This window comes from Pteropus medius, unplaced genomic scaffold, assembly GCF_902729225.1.
Source record: "Pteropus medius unplaced genomic scaffold, Ma_sr-lr_union100, whole genome shotgun sequence".
Lineage (NCBI taxonomy): Eukaryota > Metazoa > Chordata > Mammalia > Chiroptera > Pteropodidae > Pteropus > Pteropus medius.
The window spans coordinates 7,971,436-7,994,296 of record NW_024340699.1 but is presented as its reverse complement, the minus strand read 5'-3'; the positions used below and the strand labels follow the sequence as shown (position 1 = coordinate 7,994,296).

At 48.5% G+C, this 22,861-nt stretch overlaps 1 protein-coding gene across 5 annotated transcripts in view; it reads right to left on the bottom strand.

Annotated features, from left to right (window-relative positions):
• WWC1 (WW and C2 domain containing 1) overlaps window positions 1-22,861 on the bottom strand; it is a 130,896-nt gene that overhangs the window by 73,064 nt on the left and 34,971 nt on the right. The window lies entirely within an intron of this gene.

Sequence of the window (22,861 nt, the reverse complement as noted above, 5' to 3'; positions counted from 1 at the left end):
TCTCCGCCTCCATCCCCATGTCTCTGTGCCTCCAGCTACTGACACAACGATGAATCTGTGTCACTTCTTGGGATTTAAGTTATAATTCTGAGAACCAGATCATGGATTAGAGTAGGCATGGCCAACTGATGACCGGAGGGCAAAACTCAGCCTGTAGGTATGTTTGTCTACGGCGGTGCTACATTTTAAAAATGGAACTGGCAAGCCTCTTGGGACAGGCAGTCTCCAGTTGCCCACAGTCCTCACTGCTCTCTAACGTGTTACTCCTGCCTCTGAGTACTGGTGAAGAGCACAGGGCTCTGGAACCAGGCTCCCTGGGTTCGAATCCAGGCTCTGCCATTTTCAAGCCATGTTACCTTGGATAAGATACTTAAACTCTCTGTGGCTCGATTTTCACATCTGCAAAACAGGAAAAGTAATACATTTATTGAGCACTCACTATGTGCCAGGAACTGTTCCAAGCACGTCATGTATATTAATTCACTTGGCCCCCTGTAACAACCCCTTTAGACAGGTACCATTCAGACCACCTCGCAGTGTTCTTTGAAGATTAAATGGCATAATGCATGAAACGACACTCTGGTACACAGTGTATGCTCGATAAATGTGAGCAATTCATTATTATTCTTTTCACTATTATACAAAGGAGGCCCCTAATAATGCAGGTGTATGAAAGAATGTTAAAATCTAATTCCTTCGTTTCATTGGTGAGAAAACTGAGGCACAGAGAGACTCGCCCAGAGCCACCAAGGACAGTGGCAGAGAGAGAAGAAAACCTGTAGACCAACCCCAGGCCTACGTCACACAACACCAAGCGGTCAAGTCAGCCTGGTGCCGAGTTAGGATCCATTTGAAATGCAGCAGGTGTCTGAACGGCCTTCGAGAAATAGTTATAGATCATATCTTTTGCGTTACACAATGGTTATAACCCAATTATACGGGACGGAGAATTATCACTGGGTAAGAACCCACAGGAAACTATGATGCTTCCATTCACAGAGAGAAAAGGTTGGGAGACGGACTCTTCATTTTGCTCATTTCCTCACGGAAGGGTAATTTCCTGAAAGCCCAACAGCACAGCAGGACAGAGCACCTGGCATACGTGTTTGCCCCTGACCCAACTCCACCCCAGCTTCATCCTCATTCTCATTCCCGAGCAGGCTAAGAAGTTCTGTGCCCTATAGAAAGGGCCAACACAACCAAATAAGACTCCCACCCAGTTCCATCCTGTGTTAACAGCAGTCCATTCCTTCCCTGGCTCTAAGTCTCAGTTTCCCCACGGGTACAAAGCAGTGAAGAAAATCTGCCTGGCAGGGATCTCACAGGAGTAAAGGAATGAGTACATGGGAATGACTCAGCACAGCACTCAGCACACCAGCCCCGGCAGGCACGCAGAGCCCCTCCCTCCTGTACTTAGGACTCTGAGGGCACTCGACTACCCCACTTCCCCCAGCTTTACTCCTTCCGGTCCCCCTCAGCTCAGTTCTCAAAGGGTCTTCCCAGGTGCTGGACTGTCCAGGAGCTTCCAGCTATAAGAGCAGAAGACACAGCCTGCCCTTCCCTGGAATTTGGCTATTTCTGTTTCTCGAGTTATGACCCTCACCCCAGACAGACAATGCAGCCTGAGCTACTGGTCCTTCCAGAAATAGAACTGGCCACGAAGGCTTCTCTGGGACCCCACCTGACCTGGGGCCCCGTCCATGACAGCACAGCTCAGACAGACACTGTGAGGGGAGTGATAAGATCTGGGTTTGAATACTGACAGTGCCACCAGGTTAGCCAGGCCCTTGGCTGAGGCACGTGCCTCCCTGGGCTTCCCACGTGCAAAACGAGGGAGCTGGACGGCACCTCTAAGGCCCCCTCCGCAATGCTGGCCTTCAGAAGACCACAGTCCGGCCTGCCTGTCCTAACGGTCCAGGGCATTGCAAAAAGTGACTTTGCAAGAAAACAAGAATTAACACATCTTTCACTGAAGGCCAATTAAGTATTAGGCACTGGACCACATGTAAAATCGATCATTTCCTTTATCTTCATAACATTTCTGTGAGGCAGATACTGCTACCCTCATTTGACCAACAAGGAAACGGATGCTTAATAATAGTAGTAGTAATAATAAAAGCTAAATTTCGTTGAGTCGTGTAAAGTACGCGGCACTATTCAGGGTCCCTTACCCAGACTCTATTTTAATCATTCCAAGCTGCACATTTGTAAACGCATTTTAACGTCACTGCAATGGAGCCGTGTGGTTGCACTGCTGGCCCCTTACAACACTGTCGGGAGCCAGGCTGTGGTCCTGATGGAGCCGTCGCTGCCTGTGTGTGCACACACATCAAAGGTGTCATGGGCTCGGGATGAAATCCCAGAGACAACAGTGGGGACACTTTTAACTCCCTAGGAACCAAGTGGTTGTGGGGAAGGGTGGAGGAGGCAGTGACAGACAGGTTCTGCAACATTCCCAGAGCAGGACGGAACTGCCACGTAACTGCCATGTAACTGCCACGCTGGCTTCAGAGCCCAGCACCACAGCCTGTGAATTCCTCTGTGCATGCTCATAACACGGCTGCCTCACCGACACTCTTGGGGGCACCAAGGACGACATTAAAAGCATGGACATGTTATTGTAATGGTCGTGTGGATGCCAGATGGGAGCTAGAGTAATTGTGGGGATCACATTCGTGGATTGTATATAAAAACATTTTTGAATTTAAAATAAAATTTTTTACAAAGCACGGACATCAATAATTTGTGACCCGGAAAAAGATGTTTTAGGAAAACTGGAGCTTTGTTTTATGTATTTCTTTGTGGGGTTTTTTTTTTTTTTTTGGTAAGTACAAAAGCAATATGCAAGTTAAAAAAAAATCCCAATTTGAAAGATTCGTTTGAATGAGTATGAAATAAACATTCTAGTTAATTTTAAAACACTGAGTCATAATCTAGTTGGTAGCATTTTTCCTTTCTTAGTGGCACATAAAATAATGGTGCTTTTTAAAATCAATGTTATGTTGATGGTAATAACCACAAGCTGGAAACAACCCAAATGTCCATTAATAGTTGAATGGAGAGACAAATGTAGTGCAGTCATTCCTGGCTTAACAATGGGGGTACATTCTGAGAAATGGTTGTTAGGTGATTTCATTGTCATACGAACATCACAGAGCAGAAACTTGGGTGGTCTAGCCTGCTACACATCTAGGCTGTAGGGTGTCGCCTACGGCTCCTAGACGACACGCCTGTACAGCATGTTACTGTCCAAAGTGCTACGAGATTAAATCAAGCATGAGCGAATGATGCAATCATGAGACCCCTCAAACGCAAGATGAATGAGGTAGCTGCCGGCTTAACATGACAGGTTTCATAGCAAACTTTTTTTTTAAGTAGAAAGAGTAAACTCTAAAATAACGATGGTATAGCATAGTAAACACGTAAACCAGCAACATAATTATTACCGTTATCAAGTATTATGCCCTGTACTCAACTGTATGTGCTATACTTTTATATGACTGGCAGATCGGTAGGTTTGTTTACACCACAAACAGGTGAGTCATGGGTTGTACTGTAACATTACAGTGGCTACAATGTCACCAGGCAATAGGAATTTTTCATCTCCATTATAATCTTAGGGGACCGCTGCTGTATATGCAGTCTATCACTGACCGAAATGTTATGTGGCACAGGACTGTACATTCATACAATGGAATAGTATTCAGTGATAAAAAAGAACACATTATTAACACATGCAATGACATAGAGGAATCTCAGAAATATTATACTGGGTATGAGTAGTCGGGGAAAAATTAGACTATACTGTATGATTCCATTTATACTAAAAATCCAGAAAATACAAATTAACTTATCGAGACAGAAAGCAGATGAGTGTTTGCCGGAGGACGAGGGTAGAGGGAGAGAGAGATTACAAAGGGGAATAAAAAGTTTGGGGGCTGATGGGAATGTCTGTTATACTGATTATGAAGATGGGTTCGCAGGTGTATGTATGTCAAAGCTCATTAAACTGCATTATTTAAATACATACAACTTAGTGTTTCAATACTTAATATCAATAAAGTCATAAGGAAAATCCCAGATTCAATGCAATATATTAACTGGTTTAAAATAATCTCATAAGTACTATTAGTAGCTCCATTTTACAGATGTGGAAACTGGGGCATGGGTAATAAGCTGATACATCCGGGAACACTCAGTTATTTGAGAGGTAAATCCAACTGGCTTCAATTCTCAGCTCTGCCATTGAGTGACTGTGGTCAAGCCCCCTTCCCACACCGGGTCACTATTTCCCCATCCTCACCATGATTGCTAAGGGATCTTTCAGGCCCGAGTTTTCAAGACTGTGTCCTAAGGACTTGTCCAAGGTTACGTGGCACAGAGGAGTGGATGCTGCTGGGCACCCGAGTTTCCTGACACCCACCCCTCGCCCGCACTCACTCATTCTCTGAGATCCCTCCTGAGTCTCCTTACTGTATATAGCGATGGTTCCCTAACCCTGAGCTGCATCAGAAATCCCTAAAGGTTTGGTAACCCACAGATGGCTGCAACCCACCCCTGGAGTTTCGGATTCAATAGGTTTCTGATTCTAGGCTGGGCTGAGAATTTGCATTTCCAACAAACTCCCAGGTGATGCTGATGCTTCTGGACCCAGCAGCACACTTAGGACCCACTGGTGTCGAGAATCCCCTACTGCTTAACTTAACCATCTAAAAAATGGTACCCGACCTCGTGTTCAAGAAATCCCTCTCCTTCTTGTCTAGCAAAGCCCTGCAGGGTCTGGTCATGGCCTCCTGGCCTCTCTCTGGGCACACCGGCTCTGTAGGCGCCCTGGTTCTACAGGTGCAGGAGTAGACCCCAAAGCCCACTGGCCCCAACTCCACAACCACCAATGGTCTTCTGGGTGTCCTCTGTGTCTTCAGATCGACAGCTGACCTGTCATTGTAATCCACATGGCTTCCATCTATCCAGGCCCTCTCAACTCTCCATCTCTATCCCTCGCTGGCCCTGTCTGTATACATAAGGGGCTTCACATACCTGGCTTCCAACCACCCCCTTCTCTAGGTCCTTCCACTGGACCACTGGGAGAAGCCCTTTTGAAGCTGAGCCATGCATGCCACACTAGAGGCAGCCTGCCAAAGCCCCAGGGGATGTGACACCCCCTCACACACACACTAGTCTATGGGCAGCGGGGGCAGCGCAGGCCCCCACGTTGCCATCCCAGGCAGGCGGGGCCTTTCCTAGATGCTACAGCTGGCACGTCTAGGAAAGCACAAGTCAGCACCACCTGGCCTCTCTGAGGCTCTGAAAAGCTGCAGATGCCCGTATGTTTGCTGATGGCCTCACAATGGGCAGACCGGTATCTCCCAGAAGCACGCCTTGTCTGTCTACTTAACTATTTCTTTAGTCTCCAAGACCACAGAGGCTACAGGACCTGAGTACAAAGGAGCTCTACATAGGAGTTGAAAAGAAAATGATTTTCACCTCCGAAAAGTATGACTTTCTTTAAAGGTTATTTTCCCCACATCATTTCTTTATAAAGAAAAAAAAAAGAGACTGTTGTTCCCTCAAGGGAAGCCCTACCTGCAAGTCGGCGTTAGACACCAAAGTGAAGGCAGCTGAATTAAAGTCAGCAGCGAGACAAATAAGCAATTAAAACAGCTATTTTGGGAAGCTCTGGAAAGCGGCAGATACAATATGAATTATTCATTCGTACTGCCAGGATGACTTCTGGGCATTGTCCTCTGTTCTCTGCTCTTGTTCATTCAGCCATTCGAGCACAGAGAGGACACACAATACCCTGGCCTTGCGACATGGGTGCCCGAGTGTGCACGCATGCGCACACACACACTCACACGCCCCACAAGGAGGCCAGGTGGCCACTCCAGATGGTGAGCCACACGGGAAAGAAACCCACAGGTTGGCAGACGCCTTCAGCTCTGGTGCCAGGGGAGAATGTATGAATTTCCAATTGGCTCAGGAGGCATATGAGCATGTGTTTGGGGGATTGAAGCGGGGGGAGAGTTGACAAAAGATCACCTGCACAGCACAAGAGAGAATATATATGGTGTTTCCAATATTCCATAAGCTTTCCGGCTGCTCTAGGATTGATGTGGGGGCTCAAGAGGCAATGGGTAGGATCTAGAGCATCAGCTGATCCCCACACTGAGGTCTGGACATCCAAGGATGCACCCAGCAGGCTTGGTGGAAGGGCTCCATCTGGACCCTGAAGCCGTCAGCCCTTCTCGCTGCCTGAACACAGGAGTGCCGCTGTGACATCACAGCTTATATCCATCCACGTAACCTTGGTCAAGTCCCTTCTCCTCTGTCGGCTTCCATTTCCCTCCCCCCTCCCCGCCTCTCGCCAAAAAAAGGGGATGCACTCCACTTCAACCAATCTGTCTAGGTTTAGCATTCCACGGTGCCATTTTGTCATAAAAATCCAGCATCTGAGAAGTGACTTTCATGCTCCTCTGGGAAGATCCAGTGTCAAAACGTTTAGAGAACAACACTGAAACATGCTCTTCACTTCACATGTTTCACATGCCATTAAGTTCTCACAGCAGTCCAGTTAAGTGGTTCCTATTACGATCTCATTAGAAATTAGTAAATGGAGCTGTAGAGAGCGATGCTAAGTTGATCAAAGTCGCCCAGCTGTTAAGAGGTAGACTAAGGATTTGAATTCAGGTCTTAACTACCACTCAGAAAGTGAATGGAGACAGCCAACTCCACACAACCGGGTTGGGTGGCCAGGAGAGAGAATTAAAAAAGACCATGGAATTTAAAACTACTCCCTATAGCTTTAAACGATAAAAATTAGGGGGCTGTTTTTGCCTTGGGCTACAAATTAGGAATGTTAGTTAATTAGGAACACTGTGGGAGACAAGAAGAAAAAGAATCGTCTATTAGATAAATGAAAAGAGACGCTCATTCTTGGAGCCCAACCCAGGAGCAGAGGTCATGGCAGGGAAGGACAGAACGGGAGTCAGAAGCATCCTAAAAAGACTCCTAACCGAGAAGGGGACTTCAAGATGTCCTCCACTTTTCTGAAGACAAAGGTGTCAGTGACTTGCTGCTGTTCTCACCCTACCCAGGTGCAAAGATACCCGCCTGGGTGTCCCACGCAGCATTATTTACCAGAGGGTAAAAAAGGAACACGGCCTCAGTCTCCGTAGGGAATGGATACTTGGAAAACTATGGTTCTAAAACATTTGAGGCAACTGTTTAAAATGTATGCTCATGAAGCACTCGGAATGACAGAAGGGAGAATGCTTATATTACAGAATTCAAAAGAAATTTAAAAAGCAGGATTAAAAACAAAAAACAAAAAACTGTGCAGGCAGCAAAATCATACCTGCCTGCAAGAAAAAAAGAAAACGTAAGGAAAAATGCAAAAACACTGACGGTGTTTGCTCTTCGGTGCCGAGGATGAGATTCAGGGTTTTTTTTTTTTTTTTTTAAATTTTGTTTGCTCATTTGCTTTTGCCGCTTTTATAACTAGAAATAAGACCCTAAACCCTAAAAATACCTAGTACATGTTTCTCCCCAACTTCAGTCCTTCTATTCAGAACCTCTTACTACACCTTTATAAAAAAGTCGTTCTAAAATCAATCCTAATTTTTTTCTTATAAAAAAAATTCAATGTATAGAAAAGCATTAAAATTGCAAGAAAAAGAAAAGCATAAACAGTAGTTACGGGATCGCTGCTTAGAAGAGGGACTGTGAAGCAGAGTGAAGGCCAGTGAGATCCCGGCGTGGCCTTGATCCAGCTGCCCGGAGAGGAACAGAGTCAGCCCTCCTGGGCCTGCTCCCGAAAGCCTGCAGATGCTAGAAGGGACCAGCCTGGGAGGTTGTCTAAGGACTGATGTGAAAGGCCCAGAAGAGACCTGAAAAGTATTTCTAGATACTTCTACCAGCATCTGGGTATGAAGAACACAGGCCAAAAACAAACCATTACCAATCACTGCAAAAGACAACCAGTTAGGTCTCACTGCAGAAGTGCTGGTGGAGGGTGAGAAATAAGGACCCACTTGGAATATTTTGTGTATCAAAAAGAAAGTTGATAGATATCATACCAGCCTGTTACAATACAAACTGTGGTGAGGCCAGGGTTAGAAGAGACAGTAGGCGCTGTTAAAATAACTCCCCCAACTTCCTGAACCTCTCTGCCCAGAGAATGTTCTGGCCTAGGAAAAAAAGCAGCTCCCCGTGGCTCCTGACCAGTCAGTCACTCAATGCATACTCCATGCTAAGTGACACGCTCCATGTCTCCGTCTTTGCTGTTCCTTCTGCTCAGAACACCTTTCCCTGGACACCTGTTTATGTGAGGCAGGAATTGGAGAACTATTTCTTTACAATATATGTACTTTTATTATGTCTGTCACTTCTGTGAGTGTCATGGGGACCTGAGCAGTATCTTACTAATCACTGCCACCTCAGTGTCTCCTATGAGTGGACAACAAGTGAATGTTCACTGTTCACTGAATGAACAGGTGAGCTCGCAAAAAGACGAACGAAGAAAGAACTGTGTCACTGGAATCCCCAGCAGGGTTCCCAGCCGGGCTCTCTACCTTCCAAGTTCTGCGGGGCCTCAAAGTGCTTTTGCATTTTTGACCTCGTGTGATTCTCAAATAACCATCAACAGCAGCAGCACTGTCCCATTCTCCCATTTTCCAGATGAGTCAACCACCACTCAAGACTTGCCTACACTGACAGGGCTCCCGGGTCCCTGATTAGTGCCATGACTGGACATGGGCCACCGAGCCCTGGCCCACTGCTAGGTCCCCTCCACCCTGACCCGCCTCAGCGCGTCTCGTGCCTCATTCCCAGCTGGTAACTGGAGAAGTGTGGCAACAGCCAATTCTCCTTCGCTCGGAAATGGATAACCCCCTGGGTAGCCGCAGAGGCCCATCTCCTCCTCCTATTTCGTTCTCATTCGTATAATCATCACCGGCACAGGCATCCCGCAGCCCTTGGATAGCTCTGCTCAAGAGTCCTGGGAGAAGGCGACAGCCAAGGGTGGAAAGGATCCTGTGGGCTGTCTGTAGGTTTCAGATGCTTGGGAGCCACTGCCAACTCCATCACCACATGTGATGATGCAGGTCAGAGCAGGGTGTGGGTCGGAAACGCCCCCAGCCAGCTGCCCGAGGGGGCCCTGGCTTGACACTAAGGTACTCCGGCTTCTTGTCCGCGGACATCAACACAGAGGAGCGCAGGGGAGCAGGAAAGGGCTTTGGAGCTGGGAGATCTGGGCTCCCAGCTGTGAGAGCTGGCACGATGGTCCTCACCTCGGTGGGCCTCGTGCAGCGTGCTCCTGAGGCAAGACAGGGTTCGAGGAGTGTGGGTTCCTTAGCTCCCCCAAATTTCTCTCCAGAATGAAGCCCTCCTAGAAACACGCTCTTCGGCGACTTAACAACTCTCATCAGCAGAAACCATGTGGCGAGGTTTCCTGGTGGACGAGAACGTGTTTGGGCCCAGAACTGGCTGATGAACCAGGATTCTTCCCGCTGGCTCCCTGTGCTACAGGGATGGAAAACAGACCCCTGAGCTTTGGGTTTTCACAGTCAATGGCCTGGACTGTCTCCTGTGGGTTTCCAAAAGCCCCTAGACCTCCCCGTTTTTCCTCGTCAGGGCCCCTGAGAGAATCGCTATCTCACTCTCACCTGCTCTGTCTGTCTGTCTCTCTCTCTCTCAGCCCCCACCCCCTCTCCCCACTTTGTAGCACCCTCTTCTCACTTCTGCTGCTGTTGGATTTCTTGGTTCTTCTGCCTGCTCCTTCCTACTCACTGCCTTTCCATAAAAAAAGTCAATCAATCAATCAATCCAATCTTGTTGCTCTCCTGCTTCAAAGTTCTGCCACCACAACGAGAGTAAAACCCAAACTCCTTGCTGTGACCTGTACAGGGCCTCCATGGCCCAGCCCCCTGCCCACCTCTCCAGCCTTATTTTCTTCAATTCTCGGAACACAACCACCTCATTCCCACCTCACAGCCTTTGCTCATGCAGTTCCCGCACACACATTCCTGCACGCACGTCCGTCCATATTCTGCCTGACTGTTTCCCTCTGTCTGTCAGCTCTCAGCCATAATGCCACCTCTGAGAGGCAGGTGCATCCGAGTGCACCCTCTCATTAGTTTCGATCACTGTACTTGTTGCCTGACATGTTGACTGCCTCTCCCACTCACATGGAGCCAGCCTGCCCAGCTCATGTCTGTCTTATGATGAGCATAGGGCCTGCAAAAGAGTTGGCTGATGTTCCCTATTACCTAATGAATAAACGAAACAGAGACCTTGTGAGCATCCCTTCCTCCTCATCCCTTCCTCTCCAAGGGGAAAGGTTTGGGTTTTTTCTTTTTGCCCTCCCTCCTGAGGCAAAGCCCCTGAGCCGGACAATTTCAAAGCCAGCACCAGACCCCCTCCAGAGTTCTGGGAGCACAAAGCCTACCACCCCACTCCAGGGTCTGGTACGGGAACCTCAGTGCCCTACATACAACCATAGCAAACTGGAAACTACCAGAGAACGGGCCCTGAGAACTCTCCCTGGGAAGACTGTGAACCAGCAGGACCAAAGCTGGTCCACAAAGGAGAAGCTTGCCAGTGGAGTGGACTCCATGGCAACCCAAAACCTCTCTGCAGACAGGCAAAAGTCAGACCCTAGAACTGGGTCCATGCTGAACACCCAAGGGCCCCACAAACTTCAGGCGTAATTACTTATTTTTGTATTTAGGGCAGTGCTAGTGCTAGGCACACCCCAGGTTCCTGAGAAATGTAGAGTCGAAGAAAGAAGAATGATTTTTTAAGTAAGCTAAAATATATTTCAGAAATTTATCTGAATAGTTTGAATTCCATTTTTCTTTAGAGAACAGGCAAACCAATAAAAAAGATTCAACAATGAAACCCTGATTTACTGCTACATGCATCAACACTGGAAAAAAAAAAAAAGACGAAAAGATAATCATTTTTGAAAGAGCCTAAGCTAATTAACACATATGTTTTACACAGCTACTATATGCCCAGCACGAAATACTATATGTGAGCTTAAAACCAGCTGGGAATAAACACATAAACATATTCATTCACTCATGATAATATATATGGAGGAAAACAATGAAGACATTGTTCAAAATGAAACATTCATGAAAGATGCCACAGGGCCCAGAGAAAGGAGAGGCCCGCGTGCTGGCCTGCTCCCAGGAAGCTCCTGAAAGGAAGCAGGAAATAGCCTGGGTCCTGAAGGGCGGCCATTATTCAACCAAGTAAATAGCGCTGTATGTTTTCAATCTTCACAGCCAGGCACTGTGCAGCAGAGGAAACTAAGGCCTCGAGAGGGCCTATGATTGGCCCGGTGGCACACAGCTATGGGGGAACAGCCCTCAAGGACATGATCCAGGGGCGAAGAAGGTCAGGCTCCCCGGGGGCTCAGGGAGGACAAGGGCAGCAACCCTCCAAGGGGGTCAGAACAGGCTCGGGCCGGGGCAAGGTTGTCTCTGTCTGCACGTTAGCAGCCTCTTATCTCTTAAGAACTTCACTTACGACGGGCAGGAAGGGCAAGAACTGCATAGGGTCTGGAAGAATAGCCTGGGACTGGAAGAAAATTCTGGAAGGAAGAGCCAGGCCAGTCACAGCGTATTTACAAGGGAAGCCAGGGGAGGAAGGGAGGAAGGGAGATGGTGGATTCTTCTTAGGGAAGGCAGGAGAGGAAGGCAGAACAAAACTGCTGAGGTGAGTCTGGGGAGGCCCAGGGATGAGAGGCGGCATGAGGGGCTGTCCCAGGTCTCCTAGAAGGGCCCAAAAGACACACGAAGGGTTTCCAAGAGGGAGGGAGGCTGCTAGTGAAGTAGAAGGAACACACAGGCCTGGGTTTGAACTTGAGTTCAGTCATTCACCTCATTAGTATAACAGTAATAGTTTTCATTTAAGGAACGTTACTACTTGGTAGGTACTGTTCTAGGAGTTACACATATTAATTTAATCCCCATGGCAATCCTATGAGAAGATACCACTAAGGATTACTATCTGCCTTTAAAATGGACACCGAGGCATGGAGAGGTAAGGCCAGTTGCTCAAGGCCCTATAGCTGGAAACTGGCAGAGCGGGGATTTGAACCCAGGCAAGCGGGTTCTGTGCTCTTCACCACCTCGTACCATGCAATTAGCAAAACAAGGATTAAAAAATATTAATACCTTGCAGAGTTATTCTATCAGGGAAAAACAAGTATGGAAGGCTTTGGCACCAATGGGGAGCCCAGTGAATGATACTTGAATAATTACTGGATAAACCCACAGCTGAAGTCACCCAGGCAAAGGAAAAACCTGCCGGTGGCATACAGCGTGGTTCTTACTTTGCCGGTGGTATTTCGTCGCCGGAAGCAGGTGTCCCATTTTTCAGATGATGAAACTAAGGCTCATGGAGGTTGACTTGCTTAAAGTCACAATGTCGGGAAGCAGTGGAGACAGGAAGCCAACTGTGTCTCAATTGCAAGCACTCAGTGAGCACGTAGGGAACCATATTTTTCAAACTGTGTTTGTTAATGTTTGGTGAGCTCTTGCCCCGGGCCGGGCACTCTGTGGGCACCATCCCATTTTACACCCCGAACCACCCTGTGAGGCCGGTACTCAGATTACCACCAAGTAACAGGAAAGAGGGTCAGAGAACTGGACGGGAGCTGCTCTCGGAGCTGAATGCAGACGGGCTCCCACCACACCAGCTGCCACTCCGGGGAAACTGGGAAGAGAATGCGGAGCAACCCAGGCTGTTCTGCGGGGAGCATGTGCAGACAATGAGCAAGTAGCTGGGCAGACCTCCCAGCCTCCGCTCGAAGTGGGGAGCCTAAGAGAATTACTTAGGAGGCTGCTGTTGCTCACAGACTTGGGGCCGGTGGAGCTGATGGTCCAGACCAACTCTTGCAAAAGTAGGAGGCCAGTGGGCCAGAGGCAGTCTGCCCCGCTCCCAGCCCTGCTCTGCCTTATGCCTGCAGACAGAAGCAAGGGGAGCCAGGTTAATTAGGTGGACAGAGAGGAGCAGTCCTTGAGGACCTACTACGTGCCTAAGAGCAGACCTGGATGTAAGTCATACCTTGGCATAGCCACTCATGGACTGTGTGAAACGGGCAGGTCCTGTGACAAGTGCTCAGTAAGTATGAGAGGGCTGCTAATGCCTGTCTGCAGGGCCGTGCTGAAAGCGAGGCTGCCAACCCACGACTAGACCCTACAGGGAATAAAACTGTGGTTTCTTGAGCCTAAAGTTGGAAAATATTTAAAACAACAACAAAAAAAGGGGACTTCAGGAGGCTTACTCAGAAACAAATGTGCGTGGGCAAGAAAATCAGGCAGGGGTGTCAGAAACCTAGGTGCCCAAGAGGACTTACCCTCAACGTTATTCTGTGGCTGAATGACCTTGTGAGTCCCTGTGACACAATCATGGGGCCTTGGTCATAAAAGGACTTTTCAAAATCGCTGTGGCCAGTCATCTCGTTTTGGAGATCAGGGAACCGAGGCCGAGGGATGGGAAGTGACTTGGTCATGGTCACTCCACCTTGTTGCTCCATTCACCAGCTCTAGAATCCTGGGCATGTCAACGTACCTTGCTGTGCCTCAGATTCCCCCTCTGTAAATGGGGATAACCACAGCCCATACTTCGCAGGGCTGCGGGGGTGGGGGAGTTTACAGGACAATGTACGTGCAAACCAGGCGCTATGCCTGGGCACGGAAAGCATTCGAGGCTCGTTAGCCATAATTTTCAGACTACTCAGGAACTTTTCCACCAGAAGAGAAACCTCTTTCCCCCAACATCCCCAGGCAAAGAACCCTGTAGTTTGGAGACTGGTCACCCTGAGCCCCATACCCCCACCAAACTCCTTCTAGGCCACATTCAGGAAGGGTCCTATAAAGGTCCTTTCCTGGATCGATAATGTCTGTCTGTCTTTGTGTTGCTCAAGTGGCCCCTAACCAGACAACTGCTCCTTGACTGTCCCGTGCCCAGCTTTCCGGAGGGAGTCTTTGTGCTTCCTCCTTGGAGAAGCCCTTGTTTATGATGGCCGTCACCCCCAGCTGGCAAGTTGGTGAGGCTCCTCTGGCCCGTCCGACATCGAGGTGGGATAAAGGGAGGCCTGTGCTCCCGGCCAAGCTCCCACCCCACCCCGGAACTTCTTGAGAGGTGTGCTTCATGAACGGGACAATGATGTGTGGCCCTTCCCTCCGCCAGCAGTGCCAGCAGCTCTTCCCATCCGGCCGTGGATTAAAGGAGCCTGGGTAAGTGCCCAGGCGGAAGAAAGCCTGCAAACATCCTGGGGACGTGCCCCTCCTTGGCAGGAAAACAGCAGAGAGGGTGAGGGTGACCCCTCGGGTCTAATGGAGCTGCACCCTAACACACACACATGCACGCAGAGCAGTCACATCCCCAGAGCTCAGAAGCAGCTTTGCCCCTTGGCAGCTCTGTGCCCTGAACTCATCACTTCATCTCTCGGTGCTGCACCCCGCACCTGTCAAACAAGGCTGGCAGTAACACCTGTCTCATAGGCATGCCAGGTGTCTATGCAGTGCATAGATATAGTAAGTGCTCAGTACTCCTTACTGGGGTAGGTCTAGTGAAGAATTAAATCACCATTGCACAAACAACACTCCTCTGACCCTCCAGACCGGGTGTGCTTTGCTTCAAATGACTTACAATCTCTCCTGCAGACGGTGACCTCTCCAAGGGCAGACATCGGGCCACTCACTGCATATCCCCAGTGGACAGTGAGAAAAATATGTGCCTGGCACATATGATGATAATGAATAGATAGGGATTTGGTTTTTTGGACTGACATTACTTGACAATGACTTTATTTTTTAAAAAAAAAATCAGATTTAAAACCACAATGAGATACCATCTCACACCTGTTAGAATAGCTATTATCAATAGGACAAGTAATGACAAGTGTTGGAGAGAATGCGGAGAAAAAGGAACCCTCATCCGCTGCTGGTGGGACTGCAAGTTGGTACAGCCACTACGGAAAACAGTATGGAGCTTCCTCAAAAAACTAAGAATTGATCTACCATATGATCCCACAATTCCTCTACTAGGTATTTTCCCCAAAGACTTGAAAACCCATATCCAAAAAGGAATTTGCACACCGATGTTCATAGCAGCATTATTCACGGTGGCCAGGACATGGAAGCAACAGAAATGCCCTGTGATAGATGATTGGCTAAAGAAGCAGCGGTACATATATACAATGGAATATTACTCAGCCATAAGAAGAGATGAAATACTGCCATTTGCGACGACATGGATGGACCTCGAGATAATCATGCTAAGCGAAATAAGCCAGACAGAAAAAGTTGAAAATCACATGATATCACTTATATATGGGATATAAACCTAAAAGCAACAAACGAACAGGACAAACAGAGACTCAGGGACATGGACAATGGACTAGAGGTTACCAGAGGGGAGGGGGTAGAGGGGAGGTAGAGTGGGTAAAGCGGGTCAAATACGTGGTGATAGAAAGAAATCTAACTATGGGAGGTGAACATACGATGTAAATATATATACGACTTACTGTTAAAATGTACAGCTGAAACTTACCAGATTTCATTAACCAATGTCACCATAAAAAATAAGTAAATAAGTTTAAAAAGATATAAATAATCAGATTTCTCCCAGGCTAATAAAGGAAATAGGTCCTCACGTAGGTTCCTGTGCACCTTCTTCAGAGCCTCCCTGACACCTGAGTTGAGGGCATAGGTGGGAAAACGAGGGCTCTGTCCACATCGAGCTGTAAGCTGACAGAAAAGCAAAAACAGGGTTTGAGTGTCCCCTTAGCAAGAGACCACAAACATGTGCCAACAGAACGAGCAAGGACCTCACAGGACCTTTTTCTCAACACTGGCATCTCAGCAAAAGGTACAAGGAGATCCTGGAGCAGCTGCTGGGGTCTGGGGCACAGAATTCCAAACTCATCTCCAGGTGAGGCCAGGGTGAGCATGGGGAAGGCTGTGGATGGGCCCCCTCCAAGCATGGTGGGCGGGATAAGCTCTCCTGGAACTGCCTTCCTCCTGGGGTCTCCCCTGAGAGCATGTGGCCCCAAACGGTTAAAAACTCACAGCATCCCATGCCCCAGGAAACAGCGCCTGAGTGCTCCAAAGTCATTGCAACTCACCTGGAGAGACCTGGGCCTTGGCCTCTGAGGGACTTGTCACTCAGGGACGAAATGAGGGGTTATTGCCAACGCCTGGGGTGATTTCTGAGGACCTTATAGAAAAGGAAGGAGGAGCCTGGTGTACATGCCCAGAGTCACACACAGATTGAGGTTTTGTTTTTTTGTTTTGTTTGCTTTGTTTTTTGCCTGTCTGAGACAGGGGCAGGCTCATTTCCTGCTCTGCTCAGGTCCCCACGGCCCTGCATGCCCCTTCCCGAGATTCCTAAGAGAGCCTCAGAATGTTTGTCTGCAGCCCCAACATCAGAGGGGAAGCATCTGGGAACTGAGGGAGAAACAGTGCCTGACAAGCACACAGCTCCTACTCAGATTCTTTTACAGAAAGGCAAACATCCATCCTCACATTCAAAAAGAAGGCACATCCGCGATCATTTCTACACCGCCACCAATTTAGGGAACGATCTCAAAGAGCATGACAAGCTTGGACCCTGGGAGGTCCCCAGCTTTTACTTTTTAACTAATCCTAACTAGTAGCACAGGTTTTTCAACAATGGCTCAGCTGAATTCCTTCGCTCACAGCAAAACAGGAGGTTTTCTAATGTATTCTGCATTCCTTTATTCTCTCAACGAGCATTTCAGGCATGGCTACCAAGGAGGTGTGTAGTATCTCTTTACAGGAGTTTTGCACTTCCAAAATACAGATGTCTAGCCTAACTCCAGCCCTGCTGACAATGGTCTGCAAGAACCTGTCCTTCCCACACCTTGTACCTCTTCGCTTCTTACATCAGACACAAGGCAACTGGTTAATTTCAGGGAGCGGCGAGCTCTGGGCAGCTGGAGAGCCAGCTCTGGAAGGTGCGTGCCCCCTCTGGCCATCTGCTTCTGTTATGGGACAGATCAGTCATTTCTCCCTACAAGGTGGTGTTGGGTAGAGCCTCTTGCACCACACAAAGTCCTTGCATGCTGGTCACACTCTTGTTCCCAACCTTGAAGTGGTTCTGAGATGCTTCCCTCCTGCTGTAGCCTCATTTATTTTAGACCGTGGAATTGGATGTAGACTGTCACTGACGCTGTGAACTACACCTCCACAGAAAAACTGGGCCACAGATGAATAAAAAAATTCTGGTGAAAACCATGAACAACAACACTTCCTAATAATAATAAACTCTTGCTGAGGGCATCCTAAGTTCCAGAAACTAAATGGAGCTCTTTATCTCAGCTATCTATCTCATTTAATCCCGATTAAAGCCCCAGGAGTTGGGGATCAATATATCTCCTTTATATAGGCAGGAAAAAGTGAGACAGGTAATTTAATTATCTTGTCATGGGTCCCACAAATTGTACAAGTTCATGCTGGGATTCAAACTAAAGGCACTCTGACTCCATGGCCCACAATCTTGATCGTGGGAAACTCAATTACTGGATATTATTATCTTGAGCCCCATACTTAGATGATCACTTAGAGCAGCAAGAATCATCGCCATCTAAAAATTTAACCCATGAACTGAGCACTTATAAAATCAGTGCCTACTCAAATATCACTCCCCATTTAATACCACACATTTGATATCAGCGTCCAGCCAGCCAATCGACATTTTAAGTCAACATCCTAATGCACTAGTTGGAGGTCTCGGAAGTTGACAAAGCAATGCAAGGGCTGAAAGGGAGACAGCTGATATTCTAAACGATGCAGGATTACAGCGAGCTGGTGAACGTGCTGCTGAAAAACCACTGGAATCATCCCCAAGGAGCGGCAGCGTTCCTCACTTAACTAAGACGACCACCAGGATGACAGAGACAATGTGTCCTTCGAAAGAACTGCGACAATAAGGAATTAATCGAGGCCCTTGGGAAAGCGGTGATGCCCTCCAACAGTTTGCAAAAATGGCCTTCCTTAAGAGTCGACTGGGAAAGTCAAATGACGACAGTAAGCTGTCCATTGCTACTGTTAATTGTGTCTAAATAACTATGTAAAAATAAGTCGACACTTGTTCATACTAAGAATGTGGGCAGAGTTGCAATATACTTTAAATTTTGTTAGCTACAAGAAAACACATATTGCCATAATTTTCAGTTTTGTTTCTCAAAATTAAGTCCTCTTCTTTTCTCCTCGGTTATTTACTACAAACGTTGGACTTCTGTTTTAAACAGTCTCTCTTCTAAGGGGAACCCCTCATTGTCCTGCCCTCCCTGCTTCCTGCCGTGGGACACACATTGCTCAGGGCTGAGCCATCGTACCACTGCCTCGGCGATGCAGGAAACCTTTCGGTCCTCACAGAACTTTCCCGTCTATTGCTTCATCTGATGCCTTCAGGAACTCCAGCCGTAAGGAACTGTGTACTGCTCACCCACACACATATCCCACACTGCAGCTTCCAAAGCTCTTACCACTTCTGCTCTCTCACCTGGACCACAGGGCATTTCTGCAAGGCGAAGGTAACACTCGCACGTCATAAGTGAGGAAACTGAAGTTCAGACTGAGGAGGACGTGCCCGAGGCCCCAGAACTCATTGGTACAAGTTTTAGGGCTGGAACCTCGGTTTGAATCATTTATTCTTTCCCGTGAGATGGCCGGCTCTCTCAAGCTCAGAAGGACAAATGAAAATTCTGCAGGCCAGTGGGCATTTTTTCGGGCCAACGAAGTCTCAGAAACTATCTGCAAGTCTGCCTTAGTACACCCTCCTCTCACAGAAACAGCGTAAGATCCTTACGCCCGAGTGATAATCAGCACATTTCCACTTCCCTGTATCATGACTGTTCTGGGTGGAAGATGACGTTATCAGAGGACCTCGAACTCAAACGCTCAGAACACAGGGGCCTCGCAAGCCACTGTGTGGATCGGCTGCAGTCGGATGCAGCCGTGTTCTCTAACTCCCAGCTGAGCTGGGGGAGAAGCACATGAATTATTAAGAAATGCCATCAGCGAAAGACTGAGTCAGCGTGCTGGAAAAGACTCTGAGAGGGCTGAACCTCCGAGGACGAGAAGAAGAAACACCCCTGGAAGGCAGAGTGCGACCTTTGAGGGATAAGTCAGCAACATCTCTGCAACCAGCTGTGTGCTGCACGGTGTGGCGGAAGCAGCGATGTCTTAGAGTTAGGCCGACCTGGGCTCTGTGACCTTGGGCAAGTTACTTCCCATCTTTGAGGCTCCGTTTTCCTCATCCATGAAATGGGACCATCACCTACACGCGTGAGAAGTCTGTGAGATCGTGTGGATATACAGCACAGTGCCTGCTTCGTGGCAAACACTGAAAACACAGAGGCTATCATGAACAAGTTCAAGTGAAGGGCACACGATAGCATTCGACAGGGTCCTCCGTCAAGAAGGTATTTCTGTGCCCTCTGGCGAGAGGACTTCATGACCTTCAAACCATGACCACGGGTTTGTGTTAATGGGAGGGGGAATTAAAATTGAGCACGTTTGGGGGTGAAAGTCCCCACATGTGCAATGGGAAGTACATGCAGCGCCCCCAGGGGAAGTCCTGAGGCCGAGGTGGCGGTTACAGAACAACTCCAAGCTACTGGGAGCCCAATCCTTACCGCTGGAGGGTGATGAACAGGAAGGAACTGCCTAACTTTGGAACTGAAAGTGCCCTTTGCTTCCTACCTGGCGCTCAGACAGGTTCATGACCATGGGCACTTGGACAAGCCACCAGCCAAGGGTGGGAACACTCAGGAGACCCACGACAGTGCCCTCGACCCACGCACGGTGGGGTCTGCTCCCTACAGCACCTTCATCCTCTTGTTCTCTGCTCAGGAATCCCTGTCACCTACAGGTTTTCTTAGCTGGATCTTCAGGCTTGTCCTCACCTACCCTTCGAAGTACTCTCCCCTTTGCATAAACCCCTTCCCCCATGCAGCAGGGTCTAGAGCAGAGTCCCTTCCTGCCCCAGCGTCTCAGCATGGAGTCTTCCACGAGCCCCGCAGGCCACCCCCACCCACATCGGTATCGGCCTTTCTAAATCCTACAAAACCTCTGGGGCCTCCAGGAAGTCTACAGGAATCTCCCTCTGCTTGAACCCTGTCGGCATGAGTTCAATCCCGTATCTAATTTCACTGCTTAAAACTTGTGAACACGCACCACTGGCTGAACCGTGAGCTCCAGGGAGCCGGGGGTTTTGTGGTTCCCCCGTGGCATCTAAAACACTGTGACCTGGATTCGGCCAAGTGCCTGCCCAGCTGCTCATGGCCTGACTGTTGCTCGGTGACCCCACCCTCCAAGGTCCCTACCCTGGTTCGGCTCCATCAGCCCCCAGAACTTACTACTCTACTCTGTACGTTTTCTCTCTCCCTTCCTCTGCTCCACACAATTCAGAATAAAACCAGGCCAGCTGTGTCTCTGCATCCCCACATCTGAAATCCCTTAGCAGGCCCCTCCTAATCTCCTCCACTGAACCCCCACCCCCACCCCCGTGAAGAGGGTAGAACTTCTGTCTGATGAAGCGCTTGGAACCAGTACCCTGGGGACAGGGAGCTGTTTCCTCCCATCACACAGGTTGGTCTCTAAGGCAGGCTACAGACTTGACTCTGGGCCCAGAAGCCCGCCGGCACTGGGCAGGGAGCAGCATAGACCCTAAATGTGCGGGGTGATCATAATTAGCTAATAACGCCTATTCCCTGCCCACCTGGGAAAAGGGGGGGGGGCTGGGCTCAAATGCTGCCAGAAAGAAACGACCAGGGCTTTCTCCTTCTGTCTGTGGATGAATCACCAGGTCCCCTTCATAGCTCGTTTACGAAGGGGTCAGGAGGGGACCTGGCTGCTGGAGCCCCTGGCAGGGGTTTATCAGGTGACCAAGACCTTACTCTTTCTAAAACCCATTCTTCATCAGCCAATGCCACCTGCACCCCTTTGAAGAGGAATGGGTATTCTGCCCCATTTGAAAGGCCAGTTACCTGGAGGGAAGGAGATGAAAACCACCACCCCAGGTTTAGATCTGAAGCATTCCAGCCTTCTGATGTCTAAGATGAGCAGCAGGAATAAAAATCCGGGTCTCTGAGACTGAGACATCAGTGATACCGACAGCGAGACGTGTTCATGCCTGGTGCTCGAGCAGGAGACGTTTTTCTCAGCACTGCTCCTAGGGCTCATTATCCATGGAGCCCTGTGCCTCTCTTAGAGGGCTCACTCAATGCTTGGCCTCTGAAGGATGCATGCAAAATGGCCCAATACTGGGGGCTCACACCTGCGCAAGGCTGCTGCTTCCCTTGGCTCCATCTCTGCCTGGTCAGCACCTCTGCATCCTGCAGATCTCAGCCTAAGCACCGCTGATAAGGACAAGTTCTGGGACCAACCACCCCGGCTGCCAGAACCTTGTAACTCCACTGTTACAGCTGTCCCGCTGGTCCCTTCTCCCTTCGATTGCTGCATCGTGGTCTCCCTGAGCTTCCTGAGGGCGGGGCGTGTCTGCTTGCTCTCCAGGTGTCTCTGGCTCCTTCACAGCAGCTGCTACGTAAGAGGCTCTCAGAAGAGCACAGACTGTGCTGCCAGAGTCTCTGAGTTCTGATTACGGCTCTGTCACGCACAGTAGCTGTGTGACCCAGAAGAGCCATTTACCCCTGCTGTGCCTCAATCTCCTTACTTGTCAAATCGGGATAAGAATAGTACCTACTGGATACGTAAGAGAAATAAAAACTTACGGACACACAAAAGCTTGTAAAAGCATGTTCATAGCAGCAGGATGCATAATAGCCAAAAAAGTAGGAATAACCCAAATATCCATCAACAGATGAATGGATGAGCAAGATGTAATATATACACACAACTGAATATTATTTGATAATACAAGAAACGAAGTTCGGATACAGGCTACGACGTGGACAAACATGATGCTAAATAAAAGACGCCAGACACAAAAAAGCCACATAGTGCATGGTTTCATGTACATGAAATGTCCAGAATATGTAAACCTAGAGGGACAGAAAGTAGGTCGGGGGTTGCCTAGGACTGCGGGTGAGGTGGAGGAGACTGAGGGGCTCACGGCTAAGGGGGGCAGGGTGTCTCTTTGGGGTGATAAAAATGTTCTAAGATGACTGTGCTGACGGCTGCACAACTGAATACACTGAAAGCCGCGTAACTGCATCTTTCACATGGGTGAATCGTACGGCAGGTGAATTCTATCTCAAGAAAGCCGTTTTTAAAAAAGTACAGTATCTAGCTCATGCTGTTGCTATAAGGATTGAATTAAATATTATTTGCGAAAGGGTGTGTTACCTAAACTGACCACGTAAATAACTAATACTCATTAAACCTTGATGATGCACTGGGACTCCATAAAGCACTTTACAAATAGTGCCTTATTTCCACCTCCTAGCCCAGTGAGGCACTCACACGCTTTGCAGACGAGGAAACTGAGGCTCCCAGAGATTAAGTAACTTGCCTATGGGAAGTGGCTGGTAAGTGGCAGAAGCAGGCAAAGCCCATGCACTGAACCATCACATATAGACAGAACAACATTCCCCAAACCCAGGGCCCCTGGACTTCAAGTGGGAACCACCTGGCAAAAACAAACAAAATAACTTTCTCCTTTGCATCCAATGAGAGCACCCCCCCTACCCAGGCCCTGTGACCTGAACTACCATATGAGCCAGCAATTACACTTCTGAGTATCTGAAGACAACAAAACCACTAATTTGAAAAGACTCATGGACCCCCACATTCATTGTAGCATTATTTACAGCAGCCAAGACATGGAAACAACCTAAGTGTCCACTAACAGATGAATA